General features: G+C 41.4%; 1 protein-coding gene across 1 annotated transcript in view; it reads left to right on the top strand.

Moving 5' to 3' along the window:
* Positions 1-946: 946 nt before the first annotated feature.
* SFR1 (SWI5 dependent homologous recombination repair protein 1) overlaps positions 947-17,778 on the top strand; it is a 423,881-nt gene continuing 407,049 nt past the window's right edge. Inside the window, exon 1 of the mRNA XM_044055958.1 lies at positions 947-1,157. The gene's annotated coding sequence lies outside the window, so the exon portion shown is untranslated. The remainder of the gene's footprint in view (positions 1,158-17,778) is intronic.

Genomic DNA, 17,778 nt, shown 5'->3' with positions numbered 1-17,778 from the left:
CACTTTCCCCACTGGTGCCAGTGGTGAGGATCGAGGCTCCTTGATTACTTGTTGGCAGTGGTGGGTCATCACAATATATATACAAATATAGATATATGTCTACACACACACAAAATACATATGTACATGTGCAAATACTAAATATAATACTTCTGCGTACAGTACATTTGCCTGTACACATATATTTTACACATACACACACACACACACACACACAGACTTTGAAGATAAACTTACATTTTTTCTTTACTAGTTTCTATTCTAAATGTACTGAAATTGTATTACATTTGTAACTGTGACACTTTTCCGGATAGTCAACTGCTTTAAATTGTACTTAATTAAACTGGGCATCTTGATAAATAATCAATCAACACACAAATAACTATTCTTTACAGATGTTTCAGCCCTCCTCCAGACTCATGAGCACCCAGCAAAACTCTCCTACACAGGTACACTTTTTAAAACACCACTACTGTTGAATCAGAAAACTGATGAGTGAGATTACTCATATACATTTTCTAAAGGAAAAATCTGCAAAGTGTAAATCCTGCCGTAATTTCTTGATTGAGATCATTCATATTTTCTTAAAAAAAAAAAAAAGAGGCGGCGTGAACAGACTTTATCTAAAATCAGTCGTTTCCAAAAAGCAGGTGGATAATTTATCGATGGGGACCATACCTCTCAACTGTCCCTGATTTTGACTCAAATTTTAGCTCTGTCCCTCTTAATTCCTCCTAAAACTAGTGACTTTTGGAGGAAAGGTGGTGAATTACACTTAATGAATAATGACAATAATTAAGAGTTATACACGTCTTTTACTTCAGAAAATGTGTATTAATTCATATGCTCTGATCCTGTCAATATTTCAAGTTAATACCACTAATATTTTAAATGTCCCTGACTTTTTCTTGACTTGTCCCTGATTGGTTGAGAGGTCCGATGGGGACCGTGTAGCACTGTTGAAAATCTTACAATTTCGCATCGCTCCAGGACGATACCACTCGGTTGGCACTTGTTTCGGTTAGAAGTTGACATTAAAGGTCTTGTACATTTGCAAACACAAACTTGTAAAAAGCAACTCTTTAAGTTTGGTCCCTTACTTACAGGGTTTTACGGTCCTGATTTGTGCTTTATAACAAAAACTCCTACTTATACAGGTAAACGACAACTATTTTCTACTTAGACATCCATAAAACAAAAATACAAACATTGAAAAGTGCAACTTCGCTTCATATATAACTTCCGACAACAAAAGTTACGTACGCTATGCGCATGTCTATTGAACTTCTGGGCGGAAGCGGGAAGTTTTAGAAAGTTAAAACATAAGAGGAGGTTACAGGGACTGGTGAGTGTGAAAGAATACATTTAGTTTGTGTTTTTAAGCTGTATGAGTATTTGGTATAACTTTTTATGCTTTTGTTGAGGAAATAAATGCGCTTTTTATGTAACGGGTATAATAATACTTTGTTGACAAGCTTCTCCAGATGGTCTCTAGCCCACTTTTACTGGTGGTAGTTTTAGTCTGAGATGTCTGTAGTTGAGAGGAATGTTGAAAGTCTGATAGTCGTGAAGCCTTTATAGGTTTGTACTAGGCTAATGGCTGTGGGGTCTTTACAAGCCTAGCCCATAGAAGTGCCCTGGCATTGTGCATAGCATCTTATCTGTGGTGTATTCGTCTTTCTTTTCGTTTCAGCGGTAGTTATTACCTTCTGTCCACAACGTTGATGGCTACAGTATATATTTTTTAATTTGGTAGTGGATGGTAGTACTACAGAGGATTCCAGATTTAATAGAATTAGTTCAATGAGAAAAAATTATGAGTAGCCATAGCTAGTTGAAAATGTAAGTTTGGCATATGCAGCATACACTCGGGTTTGAATATATATTTTACTGAGCAGCTGACATAAACATTCTTTACGTAGCTGTAAACAAATTCGGGACAAATCTAAAAATAATCAGGAACACTTTTTTAAAACATTAGTATTGCTAACTGGAGACATTGATAGAATAAGAGAGAGTGAATTGCTATACGTTTTCTGAGAGTGTCAATTAATATACGTTTTCTGAGAGTGTCAATTAATATACGTTTTCTGAAGTGAGACAGTATATAATCCTTAATTACTGCCACTTTTTATCATGAATAATTCACCACCTTTTCTCTAAAAATCCCCTATTTTAGGAGGGATTAAGAGAGATGGAGCTAAATCAGGGAAGGTTGAGAGGTATATTTAGTTATAGACACTTTAACTGAAGCCATTAACAAAGATTTTTGCACATGCAGTTTTAGTCACTTTAAAACATCATTTTTTTTTATGGAGAGGTGGGGGAAGCAGCTGACCGTGCTGCATAATTTCAGCAATATGTAGGGGACAGAATGTACAAAGCTGTAAATTGTGATGGGGAGCAACAGTATATTGGCCTCTTGTCTAATGCTTATGCTTTCTGTTTGTAGTCTGGATGGATCAGTATGTTTACTTGACTGTATAAAGCAGTGTATAGCGTTTTATAAAACCGTGCATTACAATTATTTTGGGGTGCAGGTGTTTGACAGATTCAAGTATAAGGTGGACAAACAAAACACAAGGAAAGTTCCAGTAGGTAAAAGATGTGCCTGGTCAGAAAAGCTTCATCAATACTCCCCTAAAAGACTGGCTCATATCTCCACAGGAAAAACTTATTAACTTTTCTCAGCAATGCTTCTTCGGTTATCACAGGGTTTTTCATGTTTATGGTGGTGGTTTACTCCTCCAAAGCTCGTACTACTCACATGGATTGTGGTGGTCAGAGTATAACATTTTGTGTTATCTGTTGCAACTCAGCTCAGCTGTTCTGCCTTTGTGTCATTTGCTTGAAGGATGGTCATGTCCTTAAATTTGTTTGATGGACAAACTGAAACCTGGCCCTCTATCCATTTTCCTTATCCTAACATTATCCACTTTACCATAATTCTTTTTGTCCTTACTGTTCAGCCATGCAGCAGTTCCAGTTCCTAAATCTTTGTCCTACTCCCAACCTTTTCATTTTTCCTGAAAGCCACCTGTGTGAGACCAGTTCTCACATAGACCACATCTAGTCATAACTTCACCTGTGACAAGTTATAGAATGAGATTACTTCTTTCTGGCCATAAATCTTTATTGTTCTGTAAGAAAACCACTAGCTTTCTCAAAAATTTGCTCTGCAACTTTTCTAGCCTGTAGTTTCCTGGATTCTTTCCTGCTCCCATTGCACAAGGGGACCACACTTGTCTTTCTGTCTTCTGCACTGGCGGGTGATTTATTCATGATTTCCATCTGGGGGTTGGCCAGTACATTGACCAGTTTTCTAAGGGTTCTGGAAGGTAACCTATCAAGTCCTTGTAGTTTATCTTCCCTAAGGACTGTTCCCTTTCTCTGTCCTTCCTCTGTATCCTGTCTTGCGTCTATTGCTTTTCCCATTCTGTCCGCCTCTGTTCCAGTGCAGTGTCATTTACTTTTCTTTGTGTAGTTTCCTAAAGCAAAAATGTTTTTAGTACCTCTACTTTGTCCCTTTGTTCATTGATCTTCTTCCTCTCTCGGTTTGGCTTTGCTAGGTGTGCCATTTCCTTCTTTCCCAGTATTGTCTCAAGTTAAAAATGATGGTGGACTCTGTCAGGTAAGGATGTTACAGCTGTATACTGGAAATGTGGCAAAAGTTATGTTACAAAGAAAAATGGAAAGCATGGCTTAGTTACATGCAGAGTTTTGCATTTTACAAGAATCACTTCATATTTCTTTGACGGCCCAGAAAAGAAGACTTAATAAATATCAGTGTAATATACACTTCATTTGTACAAGCTTTAGAATTCAAGGCTAAATCTCAGAACCCCCTGTTGAGTGTGTATTTCAGATCACCTAGTAACTTAACGTCCATGATGCACAGAGTCCCAAGATGACAAAGAGAACCATGATTTATTCACTCATACAAGTGCTACTCACCCTTGCAATCTGAAAAACCATATGAACTTTTCCAGCATCATTGAAGTCTGTATATTTCAGCGGTTGTTTCCGTATAATGAAATGCATGTAGAGCAGAATGTTGTTAGGCACAATGGCACATATCAAAGACATGCTTTTTTATCGCTCAGATAACTACTGATTGTGTAACGTTAGGTGCTTGTCTACAGGTAACACACAGCTGAGGTCTGTGGTATGCTGTGGTCATTCACATGCTGCACTTGGAATCAACTTGTACAAAAATGAAAGCTTACAATGATGGCTGAAATACTTGAAATTCCATTTACAGGAGCTATGGATGGCACTTTCTTAACGGTTATTTATGTTAAATGTTTACTTTTATGTCATACATTTTGTTTACAGTGTAATACATTATTAAACGTTTACATTTATGTCTGATAAATATTGTTTACGGTGTAATACAAGGTTATTGTTGTTAATCTGATTCATTATTTGAATCCTGACAAGTTTAATTGATATATTAAATAATTGTGCATTTATTTTCATCTTTCTGTTTTGCTTTTTTTTTGGCATGAAATCTTCTGGCATACTCAGTAACTTCCTTACAACTGTTTGAAATATAATTGATTGGTTAAACAAAGGTAGCATCACATTAATCTCATCCTAATTTAGGATAATTGCATTATTTTCTTCTGTATGTACAGTTCCTAAAACATATTTCAACAAACTCTGATTTCAGTCTTTTGCAGTCATACTTGATATTAGGACAAGAGTCCAAATTGCTTTTGATTGATATGAGAGAGTTCACATAATGTAAATGTTCAGTTTGTCCATTACTTGCTTTCTACATTTTGTAACATATAGTCTTGTTATCAATATATTTTCTGATTTAACTGCTCAGAGATGAAACAAGGCAGGTGTATCGGTACATACAAAGTAGATTGTTAGTTTGTTCCATGTGATTTGTTTTTGTACCACCTGTCCGTAAATATCTGCTTTGCATCTTTAATGGAGTCTTATGATACTGAGACATCCAAGCAGTTACTCCTTTAAATGGTGCCCAGCACCAGAGCTGGATCCAGTACTAGGTGACCTAAGTAGTCGCCTAGGGCTCACTGGTGGGGTGGGTTGCCACAACAGTTAGTTTTTAATTAAAAAAAATTTAATTTCTTCTTTAAGGGCAATCATCCTTCAAGAGCATGAACTCCCTTCCACCTCTGGGCATGTGCATGTGTTGAGGCACACACAACGTGCTGGTGCTGCTTATTTTCCAGATCCAAGTGCATGGAGCTTAAACATAATGCGCTGGTGCTGCTTAGTTTCCACATCCATGCACATGGAGCTTTAACATAACACGCATCTGCTACCTTGGGGGATTATTGTGCAACTGAATGAACCTCTCACTGTCCCCACCTCAGGATTAAGGTATGATTGAATGGTTGATGAGTGCGAGTATGTGAAATGTCCTAGTTAGGGATTACAGGTTAGTTAATTTGCTCAGGGTCAGACCCTGTACCTTAGCTACAGGAGACAAGAGCCTTAATCCTATAAATCAACTACCAGAGCACTCAAAGTGCATTTTCAGAGGATTGAGTTTCATTGTGTTGGAGTGTGAGCTTCAAGGGAAGAGAAGTTTGTCACTGTGCAACTGTTTGTGCTATAGAATTTGAAGTCAGTGTTAGTAGCACAGCAGGTATCATACTTGCTTTTGATTCAGAAGGCTGTGGGTTCTCCTTCCACACCGTATAGATGGATTGCTGATACTGTGTTGTACTTTGGAGAGGGGGGGGGGGGTTCTGCAGATGTCCTCCTTTTGAATGAGATGCCTAGTAACTATGAAACTGTTGTCCGTTTGCTGTATGTTCCTCTTCCTTATTGCAATATTACCAGCTTACCATTTTATGTAACCTACGCAATTTATTCTTCAAAGGCAGCAAGCACTGAATTTGTAGACGAAATGCAGAAATATAAGGTTCATTTGTAACAGATCGCTTTTTACATGGAATTATTCAGATGACTTTTACGTCTGCAAAGACTGTGCATTATTGACAAATATTGAGTGGGTTTTTATGGTTGAAATGTTCTGAAATGGGCTGTTTTGTCATTATGGCTTCATACATTTTGTTTCATTACCTATGTAAAAATCCACTACCAATCATTAGCGACGTGTGTGTTGTGCTTAGGGCTCAGTTTGACCAAGATCTGGCTCTGCCCAGCACACTGTGCCTACTGACTTTTTTATCACCCTTTAGTCCATTTTTTGTGATGCTCTTTTGATTCATTGGTAAAGCAAACTGAAACTTCTATCACAGTATGTTCCATCCACTGATCAGATTGTCCACCTTAACTGTCAGTTGATTGTTTCACGTGTTTTTGTAGCAGGCTGTATACTCTCAACTGCACAGATTTTCACAGAATGTTCAAATGTTTGCCTCATAGTTTTGATCTGTTCCTCATAAAATTTGTTGTTTTCTGGCAAATCATTGAAGACTGAAGTCCCTAAATAATGATATACCCTTCAGAAAATGCACACTAATGCAAAACCTGTTATTCTAGCAACTTAATAAGTTTGTAAGAACAATATTTAAAAAATATGTCCATGTTGTTGGGCCTCCACCCAATTATTTTTGGCTTTGTCCGGAATTCTTGTGCAAAGATGTTGCAAGGTATGGTAAGCTGTAATGTGCCTGAAAACCCACAGAACTCTTTGACTAGAGTCTCATTGGTCAGTTTTGTCTGGTAACTACATTTAACTACACAAATCTCAATACACAGCTTTTTATATACAATCACATAAGTGGCTTTTACATGGAAAAATGTCGCTTCTAAGATTTTATGTCACTGCTGTTAACACAGCTTGATTAACACTGTGTGTGGGGCGAAATATTATTCTAGTAGGGATAGTCCTCTATTTTGTACACCTTTATGTTTTGGAATGCAGTAGATGAGGAACACAGTAATAATTTGAGTTGCTCCTCAAGTCTAAATCTCAAAATGTACTCGCTCGAAGCACTCCTTAAAATGGAGAACATCGACGTTTGTGCTGTAACAGAGACCTGGTTCAAAGTGGCAGAAAGCACCCCTGCGCCACCAGGCTGTAACTCATTCCACACCTTTCTGCCCCAGAACTTGGACAGAAGCTCCAAAGGCAGTGGTGTTTCTATATTCATAAAGGTTGCGTACACCTCCAGACTGGTAGCCCAACATAATGCATCAGAGATGCTTCAGGTGCAGCTAACATTGGCTAAGACACCGATGCAGGTTGTAGCCTGCTATAGGTCCCCAACCATGTCTCAAGACTCGCACTGCACATTCCTAAGCACCCTGGAGAATATTAGGGTCCAACTAACACTCTCATACGGGGCGACTTCAACTACCCATCCATTAATTGGGAAAACTACTCGTGTACCGATACACTTGACCAATGTTTCCTGGAATTCATTAATTCCAATACCCTGGACCAGCTCCTTCTTACCCCCACTAGAGGTAGCAACATCCTTGACATGATCATTACTAACATGGGCGACTGTTGCTCTACACCAGTTGTCAACTCCTCCTTGGTTAGATCTGACCACGAACTAATCACCTTGGAAATCCGCAAAAGCTCCCCACGCTGCCCCCCCCCCCCCCATGCAAAGGTAACCACCATGAAAAACTTCTCCAAAGATAACTTTGGGCTCCTAAAACCAGAGGTGGCTAACTTCACGACACCCGCAAATGGAGAATAGTTGCATGACCGCCAAATCATATACCAATGCACTGTACGAACACGTACACAAATGCATGAATCTCACCATACACAATAGAACCAAGACGCTCTCCTCCAAAAAAAGGAAGCCAATGTGGTGGTCCCCTGCCATAAACAGACTCTACAACAGGAAGAGGAAACTGATGTGGAATAAGGTGAAGTCCCAAGACTGGAAAAACTCCCTTATCAGCCTCAACAAAAAGTTGAAATCCCTCAACAAATCCTCTAAAGCTAGCTATGAAAACAGAATTGCACCAAATAGTAAAGACAACCACAAGGCCTTCTGTAAGAATCTCCACAGCAATACCCAGATTTGCTCTGAGCTACTGCACAATGGTACCTCCTGTACCGAACCAGTAGATATTGCCAGTATACTGGCCGACAGATTCAATGCCAACTTTACCCTCCCCTCAAAGGTCCAATCACGATACCGGTAGATTGTCAGGCACCCAGTATTACTGCTGCACAGATTAAAACAGCACTGTCTAGGGCCAAGAATTCAACTTCTATGGGACCTGACAATATCCCTGGCTGTGTTATGCATGAACTACCAAATGGTGCACTGCTACAGTCATCCCTCTCCACAAAGGAGGAGAGACTACAGACCCTGGGAACCATTGCCTCATTAGCCTGATGAGTCTAATATGCAAAGCTATGGAACGCATCATCATGGACCTAGTAAACAAAGATATAGGGAATTTCCAAACTGTGGATTCCACACAATTTGGTTTTGTGAAGGGTAGATCATGCCTGCTCAACTTCTTTGAGTCAGTCACCAGAGCTGTGGATGAAGGCAAGGTGGTTCATACAGCCTACCTTGATCTGGCCAAGGCCTTTTGATACTATTCCCTAGTCAGGAATCATAGAAAAACTCACTAAGCTATGCATCAACCCATATATCACTAGATGGGTTGTAAACCGGCACACAGAACCCACAGTGTGAAAGTAGCTGACCCCAAGTTAGACTGCCGACCAATCATGAGGGGAATCCCACAGGGTTCGGTTCTGGGTCCTCTCCTGTTTGGTATCTACTTCTCTGATGTTCAGGCCAATACGAAAGAATTCTGGCTGACACAGATGATTGCATGTTGGAAGCTATTATTATTTCCCCAAGTGACGTTGACATCCTACAGAAAGGCCTCACTGTGACCAACGACTGGTGTCAGAACCATGGCCGCCTTAAGCTCAATGCCAAAAAATGTGTCATCCCCTTTTTGGGAAAAACCCGGTTCCCATGAATTGCCGCATCGATGGTAGTCCACTGAACACAGAAGGCTAGTACACACCTGTGAACCTAATTGCAATTCTGCTGCTGTAGTTCTCTTCTGATAGCATTATAGATTTGTTTAAGCACAAGGCTCACCTTTTTTGAAAAACTAAATTACTTTTCAGGAAGCCTGCGCTGTTTTGCCATTGGGTATTTGCATTTAGATTGTTCAAGGATTTACAGCCATCCCTTTCCTGGGCAAACTTAGCTTAGGATATTGTAAATGTAGACTGTTGTCTGCTTTCTTTAGCATAGAAGTGAAAGCATTTGCAAAGTATATTACTGCATAATAGTATGTAGCAGTGGTAAAAACAAGTTCAGTCACTGTCAAAATCCCCAGACCCGTCAAGAACGGTAACGCATAGTAGTTTTCCAAACACTGTATGGTCTTCTCACTGATTACCTTGGAAAGCTCTGCTGACTGTGTTGGTTTGCGGGGGGGGGTTACAGCATGTTTTATGCTGTATCCATGTTGTATAGTTAGTTTTGCTGTATTTATTACACATCTTACCCAATGCTAAAAGTGTCTTAGAATTTTTTTTTCTCTTGAAGACGGTACAGTTTAAGAACTTACCAGAACAGTAGATGTCTTACTGATCCCTGTTGCAGTATTCTGATATATGGATTGTCACTGCTGACATCTGGCTGGGGTACCAAAGCTTTACCTTCCCTAGGTTGTATGTCCAACACAACTCGTATGCTTTGGGGTATAAAGACTGATGTATGAGCGTGAATCCTCAGACCATCTCCAAGCCAGCGGCCTGAAGACTACTGAGAGAGGAGACTGGTTGGCTAGGAAGGGTGTAGCTCAAATTGGTAAGAAAGCTCCTCTATATCTATGTAAGAGAACAAAGGCTAGAGCAGAGATGGGAGAGAACTGAAGATGGAAGTGAGTAAGAGAAGAGGGGATGAAGGATGGGATGGAATATTGCAACCTTGATCAGTAGGACATGTTATGGTAAGTGCTTACACAGCCGTAATAAGCCCTGAGTGAAATCACACCAAGGTAATAGCCTTTGAAATCCAGGCTGCAATACTTTGGAGACTGGCTGCCCCACCGTAGTGCTCATAAAGGATACAAGCAGCTGGTCAGTCTTTCTGAAGGATTTAGTTTGTCCGTGTAAAAGTCTGAGTTGCCCGTGAATGTCTAAAGAATGTAAGATCCTTTTCCTCTGTTTTTGGAGATTGGAAAAGAAGGTGGGACGATAAATGGCCTGATTGGGAGACAGCTCATTTACCACTTTAGGCATGGAGGAAGGGCTAGCCCTGAGAGTCACTGTTTCTGTGAAAAGTAGAAAAGAGGGAATGGCCACGATAGCTTGTAGCGCAGAAACCCTCCTGGCAGGGTAAGGGCCAAGAGGAGGATGATTTTCCAAGTACAGAATTTCAAAGAAGTGGAAAAGCTGTTTCAAAGGGAAGCAGAGTTGAGGTTTTCTGTCTCAAAATTAAGATCCCAAGGAGGAGAGATGGATTTCCTTGGGGGTTAAGATGCAGAACTCACCTGAGGAAAAGCTTGGCCACCAGCCTAGCAGAAGTGGAGGGCCAAGAAAGAAGTAGGTGCTACAGCAGAAAAATAAGCTTTTATGGCTATGTAGGCTAAGCCTGGTCAAAGAAGCTCACAGAGGTATTGCAGTACCATAGGGACGTGCTAAGAATGGATCCCGACTATGTTTTCAACATCAGAAGGAAAACTTTTTCCACTTAGCCATGTAAGATTTTCTGTTAGTAGGTCTTCTAGCCTGTTGTAGAACTTGTACCATCTCATCAGAGAAGAGATGTTTTTGAGGGATTAAAATCCTAGCATCCATATGGATAGGCTGAGGGATGGAAGATTTGGATGGAGCAGCACCACCCCCCCCCCAAGTAATCTGGTCCAGCTGCAGAGGAATCCTCTAGTAATTTCCTATTGTCAGGTGAAATAGCAGAGGGAACCAATGTTGTCTTGTCCAGAATGGAACCAGTAAGAGGAGACTGGCGTATCTTTTTGTACTTTGAGAAGTTGCAATGATCTGGTACCTCCCTTTTTGTTGATATACCACACAGCTGTGGTGTTATCTGTATAGACATAGTGTTACTGGTCCCCAAAGGTGGGCAAAAATCTGAAGAGCTTGCAAAGGAGCCCTCTTTTCTTTCAGACTGATGTTTTTTTTCAGGAACTGTGATTGCCATTTCCCCTGCACTCTGTGTGATCCTGTCTATGCCCCCACACCTTGTTCGAGGCATCCACGTGAACTTGGTAAAGAGGAGGTGTGAAACATCACGATGATTGAGGATGACCGGTCTCTTCACCACATAAACTCTCTTTTGAGACGAGGAAAGGGGGGGACTCGGCGTGTCTAAGGGATGACCGTGCAAGGACCATGCAGACTTTTTAGGTACCATTGAATTTTTCTTGTGTGGAGTCTGGCCAGGGGAAGCATAGAGATGATGGCTGATCCAGCATAAAGATGATGGCTGATCCAGAAAGTCCTTATCTCCCTTGAAGAGCAATGGGTTGTAGGGGCGAGGTCTTGGATGTAACTGGACAGGCTGAGAACGGTTTCCTGAGGCAGGAAGGCATGCATTTTCTTTGTGTCCAGCCCACATCTCAAACACCAGGTCCTGCATAGGAACCATGTATGATTTTATTTTTGTTGTTTATAGTGAAACCCAGACCTGTCAGAAGATGGAAGTTTAATTGAAAATACTGAAGAGGAATCTCTGGGGAAAGAGTCTGTATCAGAAGGTTGCCCAGATAGGGGGAAATTTGAATTCCTTAAGTGCCGCAGAAAGCTACTACAGGCGCCAGGCTTTTTGTGAACACTCGCTTGGGGCTGTGGAAAGACCAAAACACAGAACAGTAAACTGAAAATGCAAGGAGCCAGGGAAAAACCTGAGGAATTTCCCACCAAAGGGATGAATGGGAATGTGCACCTAGGTCTCCTTGAGATTTAACGACACAAAAAAAAAAGCCTGTGAGAGATTTAATGACACTGAGAAAAGCCTACGGGAGGATAACCTAGGTTCATACTAGGCTATCTGCCCTAGGGCATTTATAAGCCAACCAGAGTGTGTTTGGCTTTCGCCACCCATTTTAAATTAATTTTGCTATGCCCTTTTTCGAGGTTCGTATACTGTGCCTCTGTCTAACAGTGACACAGAAGTGATACCCAGGGTAAACCTACAATCTCCCATCCACTCATCAAGATTCCTCTTGAAGAGAGTCAATGAGGGACTCTGCCTAACCTGGACTGGGATTTTATTCCAGAGTGAAGGGAGCCTCTGTGTTATGAATCTGTCCCTCCAGCATGTCCTATTTATTTCAGTGCTGAGGTTCAAGTCTCTCGAGCGCATAGCTCGATGGGATTTGGATTTTCTGAGGTGCAGCATGTCCATTTAATTCCAGGTTGGTCATGGCTTTATACGTCAGGCAGAGATCACCTCTGAGCAGGTGGTATGCCACTGAGTAGAGCTGGAGTTTCTTTAACCGGGCAGCATATGGCATCTGTTTGAGCCCTTTGATCCTCTTGGTGAGGTACTTTTGGGGTCTTTCCAGTTGCTGCAGGTGTCTGGTAAGGTACATCCCAAAAGGGGCATTTTACTCAATTATGGGCCTGATGAGGTATGAGTAAAGAGGCACGATGACCTCCCCTGATCTAGATGTGAATCCCTTCATGATTAGGTGGGCTATATAAAATGTTTTTCTAACCACTTTGGCCACGTGGTTGTCAAATGAGAGATTGCTATCAACTTGGGTCCCCGGGTCTCTAATTACTTCTTTTGTACTTAATGGATTACCACCTATGTGGTAATTTGTGGGCACTTTGTTTTTGCCAAAGGGGATGACTATACACTTTTTGGCGTTTAGCTTGAGGCCATGGCTCTGGCACCAGTTGTCTGTTTCTATGAGGCCCTTTTGGAGGATGCTTGTGTTGGCTGGAGAGTCTATTATGGCACCCAGTTTGCAGTCATCTGCGAACTTGGTCAGCCACAGTCCTTTTGTGTTGGCCTGTACCTCAGAGAAATATATACCGAACAAGAGAGGTCCCAGGACTGAGCCTTGTGGGACGCCACTTGTAACTGGTTTGGAGTCTGACATGGCTCCAGCAATTCTAACCATGTGGGTTCTGTCCTTGAGCCAGTTTGCAACCCATCTAGTGACACAGCGGTTTATATTTAAGCTGGTGAGCTTATCTATAATGCCCGAGTGGGGTATTGTATCGAAGGCTTTTGCGAGGTCCAGGTAGGCTGTGTGGACCACCTTCCCCTCGTCAATGGCCTTGGTGACTGTTTCAAAGAAATCAACCGGGTTTAAGAGGCAGGATCTGCCCTTAACAAAGCCGAACTGGGTAGGATCCAGTGTCTCTAGGTCCCCAATATCTTTATTTATGAGGTCCATGATGATCCTTTCCATAGCTTTGCAGACCAAGCTTGTCAGGCTTATGGGGTGATAGTTTCCAGGATCCGTTGAGGCACCACCTTTGTGGAGAGGGACCACTGTTGCTGTACGCCACTCTTTGGGTACATATCCTGTAATAAGGCTGAGATTGAGCAGTAGTTTTATGTTTGGGTTTAGCTCTTCTTGGATTTCATGTAGGACGCAGCCCGGGACACTGTCTGGGTCCCATTGATGCTGTGTTTTTTGCTTTGGAGAGGGCAGCTCTTACCTGAGCATCTGAGATGTCAGGGGGCGGGCAGCACTCTGCTGGGATAGATATTTGCCCTTTTGGTGGGGGGGGGGAGTTTGCGCTGAACCTGTCTGCTAGGATGTTGGCAATGTCTGTGGGTTCGGTGTATTTTTTGTCATTTTGGACTAATTCTGAGCATATCTGGGAATTCCCACCCAGGTTCCTAACATAACTAAAGAAAGCCTTGTGATTATCCTTGGTGTCCTGTGCAATTTTTCTCTTGAAGCTGGCCTTAGACGATTTTATGAGTGCCCATAGTTTTTTGTTAATACTGATCAGAGATGCCTTCCCTTTTTGGGATTTTGCTCTATCATGTAGTAGCTTCCTCCTTCTATTGTATAGTTTGTTTATGGCTGGGGTCCACCAGACAGGACGCCTGCCTTTGGAGGATTGGGTCTTGGTTTTATTTGGGATTGCATGATCCATGTATTCCTGAAGGTGTTCATAGAATGCGTTTATAAAGGATTCTGCGGTCTGGGCCGTATTTTCCACAGGCCCGGAGGCTTTGAAGGATTCCACCTCGGTTTTGAGGAGTGTGAAATTTGCTTTAGAGAAGTTTTTCACTGTGGTTTTCAGAGCAGGGGGTGGAGTCAGGATGTGAATATCCAGTGAGATTAGTTTATGGTCTGATCTTACCAGTGAGGGATATACTTCTGGTCTGGAGCATAGAGTCCCCATGTTGGTGATGATCAGGTCCAGTATGTTTTCCCCTCTTGTGGGAGTGGTAACAAGTTGTTCCATAGCATTTGAGTTTATAAATTCTAGGAACCTTTGGGCTAGGGTGTTGGAGCTAGAGTAATGCTCCCAGTCTATGTTTGGGTAGTTGAAGTCTCCCATTATAATGGTGTTTGGAGAGACCTTCATATTTTCCAGTGTTCTCAGGAAGGCCGAGTGGGGTTCCTGGGTTTGGGAGGGTGGTCTGTAGCAGGCTATAAACTGGAAGGCAGTTTTACCCACTGTTAGTTGCACATGGATAGTCTCTGATGCTTTGTGCTGTGCCACCAACCTGGAGGAGTGGGTATCTTTGATGAATATTGATACTCCCCCTCCTTTTGTTGTTTGGTCCAAGTTTTGGGGCCGAAAAGCATGGTATGAGGTATAACCTGGTAGTGCTGGGGTGCTCTCGGGAGCCTTGAACCAGGTTTCTGTTACTGCACAGATATCGATGTTCTTCATGCTAAGGAGAGTTTCGAGTTCGTGCATCTTGAGGTTTAGACTTCTGGCGTTGAGTAGCATTACTCTTGGTTTCTTATCCCTTGTGATACCTATGGAGGTGGGTTTGTCTTTTGAGCCTTGCCTAAAAAAGGCACTATGGGGGTAGCAAGAGCCTTTGCCAATATCCGAAAGCCCAAAGGTGACAGGTGCAAGCCGTCCTAGCGAAGCATCGTGGCTTGTCGAGCATGTCATCTCAGGCTGACAGGCATTGGATCCCCTTTGAATGACAAATACTTAAGCCAATTGTTGAAATTGATCATCTCAACAGGTAGAAGAGTCTGAGGAGAGAGCATTTTGAAAGATGGTACTTTCAGGTAAGTGTTCAGGATGGACAGGTCTCCACTGCCCTTCTTTTCTTTGGACTAGAAAAATCGTGCAGTAAAACCCTTTTCCCATGAACTCTCTTGATACTTGCTCAATGGTCCCCTGGTTTCAAGAGGTCTTGAATAATGACCGTCAAAAGGGATATTTGGCTTTGAGGAGGTAGTGGCATGCCTCTCGGAGGCTAAATGTTTTCCCAAGACATGGGATAGCCATCCATGATGATGGAAGGTACCCACTTGTCTGTGTTAGTACCTTCTCAACTGGTTAGGGAGAGCGAGAGGGTAATGGGGCTGGGAACAGGGAGAAGAATGCTGCAGGAGTAGTTACAGGATTTTCAAAGGGCAGCCTCCTTACTGCCGGTTCCCTCTGGGATTTTTCAGAGCATCTTTTCTTGGGTGTCTTCCTTGGTTTTAGACTGTACTGGGGTCCCTTCTAATAAAGGAGCTAGATTTAACTGGGTCATTCCTATGCTGTCTAGGAAGTGAGAAAAGTAGGATCTGTCAGCACTCTTTCATGGTCTTAGTGTTGAACAGACCAACTGACTGGTCAGCTGAGGGCCATACAATAAGTCTTTGTCCAAGGGCAAATCCAGAATTTTTGATTTAAAGTCCTCGGGTATAGGGTGACTGTAAAGGCATGCATATCTGTAGATAACTGATCCCATGGCAGCTGCCCTAGAAGTATTATCCACAGCATCGTAACTGCAGTTAATGCTGTGTCTGGCAATCTGACTTGCAAAGTAAGCACTGCATCTGTTGCTTAGTCTGTTATAGTAGGATCCAAGGTAAGAAAACTTAACATTTTCTACTATATCCAGTTTTTAGTATTTAATCACACACATTTATTGTTTTAACACATTCAACATATTTAAATATTTTTTTTTTTTTTTTTTTTTTTTTGAAGGTAACAGTCCAACGGATTAACACACTTGTACCAAATAAATATATGATAAGTCAAAAAAGATAGGTACTTCTGTGAAAAGTGAGTATACAACCAATGTTCACAAGCTCCCTTTGATTAAAATATGATGTCCAAGTCAAGTCGATGTGAAATCAAAGCCATTTATTCACATTAAACACGAACAAAACAGAAGATGAGCGCTTTCGCTAAAATTAGCTTCTTCAGATCCTCATGGTCTGTTTATCACATAGGCAAATACACTGACATAGGTATAGTTGAATGCACGGCTCTTAAATCTGCCAAGGTGTCATGTAGCTGGAACATCACCTTACACAGAGTAGCAGATGCTCAGCAGCATGAAGGATCCATGAGGATCTGAAGAAGCTAATTTTAGCGAAAGCGCTCATCTGTTTTGTTCGTGTTTAATGTGAATAAATGGCTTTGATTTCACATCGACTTGACTTGGACATAATATTTTAATCAAAGGGAGCTTGTGAACATTGGTTGTATACTCACTTTTCACACAAGTACCTATATTTAAATATTTATTATAAATTGTCATTTTTATGAAGCAGTGTTTATATATAGTGTGTTTTTAGGGTAGTGTGTTACATGAACTTTTTCAGTTTGTATAGTTTGTCTGTTTTTTAAATGCAGTGACTGTGAATATTGTGCTTTTAATGACATAACTGATTAGTTTATAACTGGGTGGAACTTCCTGTTTGGACTGTAAAATTCAGTGACTGTAAATATTGTGCTTTTAATGACATAACTGATTAGTTTATAACTGGGTGGAACTTCCTGTTTGGACTGTATAAGAAGGAAGTAACTACGTGGGGTAAATTGTCTGATTAAGTCTAGATCTTTCTGGATGAAAGCGCTCATCCTTGGAATTTTTGTTTGAAGTTAATTAAGTGGATTCTGCATTCTTCAACTGTGTGGTGATTTGCAGCCTGCAATACTTTGAGTGGGTTCAATTCAGCTACTTCTTCTGGCTTTTGTGTTTATCTGCCTTGATGTTTGTGCCCAATAAAGAAAGCACAAGTATTTCATACCCATGGATAGGTTTCCTGTCATCTGTATATTGTGACACTGGACAAGCAAAAAATGGACAGTGAACAGATGTGATTTGAAACCGGCACTTTTCTTCAGACACTGGCCCCCTACAATAGTTCACTGTTTGCCATCTTCAGACACTGGCCCCCTACAATAGTTCACTGTTTGCCATCAGTGCTGTGACTAACACTGACTGACCTTCCCTTGGCCATGACATTGATGCATACAAGTTTACCCATTGATGGATTCTGTGAGTATACTTGGAGACAGCTACAGGGCAGTCGTCTACTGACATGACCCTGTTGAGGCCACATATTAGTGGCACAGCAGATAACATTTCTATGTATGAGGAAAAAGATGCATTTCTGCAGCAGTGTGTATTATGCAGTTACACAGGTGTATATGTACATGAGCTATAATATTCTTTTATATATATATGGATCTATTTTCAGTTGACGAAAGTAAGATCCACTGATCTGCAAAAGTACGAACTCAATGTACTGAAAGCTTACTTTCACAGAAACTGACACTGCTGAAAGCCTAATTAGCAAAATTCACTTGAACGGTGAATATAGGGCATACCTTTTTAAATTTAAGAAAGAAGTATTAGTAGCTGTACAGACGTACCGGCATCTAGAATGTTGGATTTGTGCAGAATCGCTCCAGGA

The sequence above is a fragment of the Protopterus annectens genome, chromosome 14.part0 (assembly GCF_019279795.1).
Source record: "Protopterus annectens isolate FY-2018-M chromosome 14.part0, PAN1.0, whole genome shotgun sequence".
Lineage (NCBI taxonomy): Eukaryota > Metazoa > Chordata > Ceratodontiformes > Protopteridae > Protopterus > Protopterus annectens.
This window is presented reverse-complemented; position numbering and strand designations above follow the sequence as displayed.